Source organism: Rattus norvegicus, chromosome 1 (genome assembly GCF_021556685.1).
Source record: "Rattus norvegicus strain SHRSP/BbbUtx chromosome 1, alternate assembly SHRSP_T2T, whole genome shotgun sequence".
Classification (NCBI taxonomy): Eukaryota; Metazoa; Chordata; class Mammalia; order Rodentia; family Muridae; genus Rattus; species Rattus norvegicus.
The window spans coordinates 270,026,261-270,030,432 of NC_141534.1; the positions used below are offsets into that span (position 1 = coordinate 270,026,261).

General features: G+C 46.3%; 1 long non-coding RNA gene across 2 annotated transcripts; it reads left to right on the forward strand.

Moving 5' to 3' along the window:
- The first annotated feature begins 248 nt into the window (after positions 1-248).
- On the forward strand, positions 249-3,950 carry LOC102551125 (uncharacterized). 2 transcript variants are annotated; one of them, XR_015648328.1, is made up of 6 exons: positions 454-555; positions 801-938; positions 1,044-1,173; positions 1,296-1,408; positions 1,573-1,944; positions 2,039-3,950. It is a non-coding gene; the product is annotated as an uncharacterized LOC102551125 (long non-coding RNA). The 2 variants fall into 2 exon arrangements; XR_015648325.1 differs by lacking the exon at positions 801-938 and having other exon boundaries at positions 249-555.
- Positions 3,951-4,172: the final 222 nt, after the last annotated feature.

The window sequence follows — 4,172 nt, forward strand, 5'->3', positions numbered from 1 at the left end:
GCGTCATTTTCATCAGTGAAGGGCAGGAGGTCTTCATCCAGGCAGGCATCATGGGGTGGGGTAGAACAGAAATCCTTTGGGGCTGATTCTGTGCTTTCTTTCCCCGGGTTACAATGCCGATGTATATGTAACCATGAAGAAGAGTAATGTTAGAAACAGAAAGCCTGTCAGGGGAACATATTTCTGATCCTATAATGGATACCAGAACAGCACTCCTAAACCCCTAAATCTGTTATTGCTTTCCCCAGAGAAAAGGCCATTCGAACTGAAGGTGACCTTGGAGGAGGAACAAGAAAGGTTCCGCTGAAGCCTGGCTCACTTCCAGCTGACTGAAGGAAAGCATGAGACCGTATCGGTCAACACAGAAAGTCCTCAGCTCAGCTAGAGACTGTACTCCAGCTTTGCTCTGTTACCAATATTTTTCAGTCCCTCCTTTTCTCTGTGCCAGTACAGATGGAGCTAAGTGACAAGGATCTGCACCATCACAGGCCAAAGTCACTTATGCTGTTGCTGCCTGTGCAGCCAGGAATGTGAGGGGAGAGTTCCCGCAGCGGGGTGAGCAGAGAAACCTGTGTGTGTGTGTGTGTGTGTGTGTGTGTGTGTGTGTGTGTGTGTGTGTTTGTGTGTGTGTGTGTGTGTGTGTGTGTGTGTGTGTGTGAGATAATAACTGTGTTCCATTTATCTTGCCTTAAACTCATGGGCCAAAAAGAGGCATCGTGACCTTCCTATTAAAAGGGATAGCAGTATGATAAATCACTGCTTTTTCTTTGTGTGTTTCCTACTTTGCCCTAATTTTATAGCTGGAATCACATACTTGGAACTGACTATAATTTAGCTCTGAAGTCCGGAATCACTCCATGCAGAGAGCACGCTGCTTTCTCATATATCTACGCCCTGGTGTGTTAAGTCACCTAGGAAGCCAGAGGAAGCTTAGCTGAGTAAGGGCAAGGAGGGTCTATATGTAGGGTATCCCAACCTGAGGGCAAGTGGAAGCTCTACAAGGTATAACTATTATTATCTTTTTGTTTCCAACCTCCTCGCAGTGTGTTGAACTACTTGCCCCTTCGATTCAGGGCACATCGCCATCGGCGTCCTGAAGCCCTTGCCCCTGTCAAATGTATTGTTCCTCGTTCCTGAGTCTTGATCACCCTCCACCCCTGTCACCACGTACGGGTAATTGTTAGATCTCATGTGCCTTTGCTTAGCTGTGTGTTCTTACAGGGTGTGGAAGCTTGTGCCAGTGGTGGGTGGAATAGTGCTTTCCAATACATCTTCAATTGCTTTTCTTACCCAAGGAGATTTTTAAGACCCACTGTGTGTCCATTTAATTGACTGCGTGGATTGCCAGGAACAATTGAGAGTTCTGACTTCATTGTGTGATCTCTATAAAGGCCGCTTTCAGTACCGAGTAAGTCAGGCATCTCATTTCATGTGATTTGCAGGGTAATTCAGGAGGGGTGTATTGTTATGTTGACAGAAACTCCAAAATTGGGCGAAAGCAAGTGAGGGTTATAGTAGGAGTTTAGCAAAATTAGAAAGCGGCTTGACTTGGATCTGCAATGTCCTCCACAGGCTCCTGTTCTGAGTGCTCAGTCACCAGCTTGTGCTGTTTCCTGGAGCTGGACCCTTTAGGAGATGTGACCTGAGCGGGAGAAGCAGGTTACTACTGGTCAGGCTTTGAAGGGTAGAGCCTGGCTTTGGTTCTGGCCATGGTTACTGCTTTCTGGTCCTCCACCTTGTAAAGCATGTCCATGGCATGTATCCACCACACGATGCCACCCACACCATGATGAGCTGAGAGCCTCTGAACCCAAGGACCAGACAAAACCTCTTCCTCCCTAGGTAGCATGTGTGAGGCATGTTGGTCACTGCGGTACAGAAGTGGCTAAGACGGATTCTGATGTAGCTGTGGCCATGGCGACGGAGTGGTACTCAGCATCATTAGTACGTCTGCTCCCCCAGCTGCCTCTGGCTTCCTCTCTTTTCTTGGTCTTTAATAATGTCAGCTCCAGCTCATCTGCCTTTCTTCCCTCTGCAGGGCATAGCTTTTGGTTCGAGTGAAGAATTGTTCTTTGGAGTCCTTTTCAGGCCAAGGGAAAGGGATACGACAAAGCACCGGCTGACATGCCCACTCTCTCAGAAAGAGGGATGTTCTGGAAGCAAAGCACGACCCAAGCTTCTCTCGAGATGTGTGCTCAGCTAAACCAAGACATCATCCTTCAAACCTGCAGCCTCAGAGCTTCAGAGCGAGGCCTTGACTGGCCCCACCGATGGGATAAAGAAATAATTGCTGGTTATTTCAGCTGCCCTCTACGTGTGATCAATATATCAGTGAGGGCTGTTCCCCAAACTTTGTACAGGAGTCTGGAAATGTGGACCGTACCTCCAAAGTGCAGTTAATAGATGGCAGAATGTGAGCCTGTGTGTGGATAGGTTTCTATGCCTATGGGAATCTTGTGAGATAAATCTGTTTTCTCTTTTTATTATGAGATGTTTGTCACCGGATGCACTTGCATTTTCATACAGAGTAACCCCCAAATCACACTGCACGAAGTGTCACAAATCACACATAAGATTCGTAGCCATGTGTGACAAAGAGGCTGCGGTTCAGCGCTGAAGTTTTGAGAAAGGTAAGTTCTGCAGAAAGAGGGCATTCATCTTATCTCCTCAGGTCTTATATTCCCCGCTCAAGCCTTCGTTCCTATTATATTCATCTTCAAAGTGGCACATGTAGGTAACATTTTTCAATAGTCAATTATCTCTGGCCATCCTCTGGCCCTTTCCTTGCTCCTTCAGAAAATACATTCACTAGCTGATGCTGTGTTTCATCCAAATTATTCGTCTCTGTAGTGCAGGACTTAAAGCATGCGCCTGATTTTTATTGACTCGTCTTATTCCTTGTCATTGTCTGTTCCCTCACCATGATGCAGGCCTGATCGACTATTCTAGTACAGAGTTTCTAGCATTCTTTTTTCTATACGTTACTAGCAGACTATTAACTATTTTGAGTCTTCAAAATGTTCCATGGAGCACACTGACGGGGAATGTCTGAAAACACAAGCACAGCCCATCTAACGTGAACTCCAGGACCTCGCACATTGTGAATGGATGAGGCAACAGGATTGCTGAAATTGGGTCCCAAAGGGTCCTGAGGTGAGACAGTCCTGGTCTAAAGAGGAAATATGAGGAAAAATATGTGGGAAAAGCAGGTTACTGCTGCATGGAATGGAGGGGTCTGATTGTGAGAGTCAGCTGGAAAACGCCAGGCCAACCCTCACATCCTTTTGCTGGAACTGGAAAGCAGCCCTCAGGCGTCCAGGCATCTGTGAGGTCCTCTCTGAAGAGTGCTGTGCTCACTAGGTCTCACAGGCTGCTCAGCCTGTCCTGGCAAGGGAGGCGCCAGACTCAAGGCTGTCTGCAGCTCTGCAGGGTCCTTTCTCAGACTCTTAGAATCCAAGCTGAGTGCTTACTGTGTGATTACCATGTAAGCCATCACAGAGATCGAAGGAAACCTGAGAAGACAGAGGGAAAGAACGAGCAGGCAGCGCGTGGCCAGACCACCGGCTTTCCTACTCTGCACCCAACAACGTCATGTTAAAAGAAAAGCGTACTGCTGGAGGAGATTCAAGATCTATTCTTAACCCGTCCCCATCATTCTAAATCTTTCCTAGAATTGCAGACCAACACATTCTAATTACAGGAAACGCTAAGTCAAATTTCTGTAGAGAAATAGAAAATATTAAGCTGTATTGTGAAGCTAAGGTATTAAATCAGGGCCCGCACAGCAGATCAATGAGACAGATATCACATGGGTTTGCAAATGCATAAAGTGGTAGAACATGAACAGGGGGGATTGATCATGCAATAATTGGCTAGTCCTCAGGGAAGAATCAAGATTTTTTTTCTTATATTATTTGCTATACCAAATACATTTGAAGTGGATGAAAATAGGCTCTGTGATAACTGCGTATCTTTTTAATGTTTAAACTATATACTGGAGGGTTGGTAGTGGTGGTGCACACACCTTTAATGCTGACTTGGAGGAGGGAGAGGCAGGTAGATCTCTGGGAGTTTAAGGCTAACCTGGTCTATATACTAAGTTCCAGTACAGCCAGGCACACACAGAGAGACCCTGTTTCAAACAAACAAAAACCTATGTACCGAGAAACAAC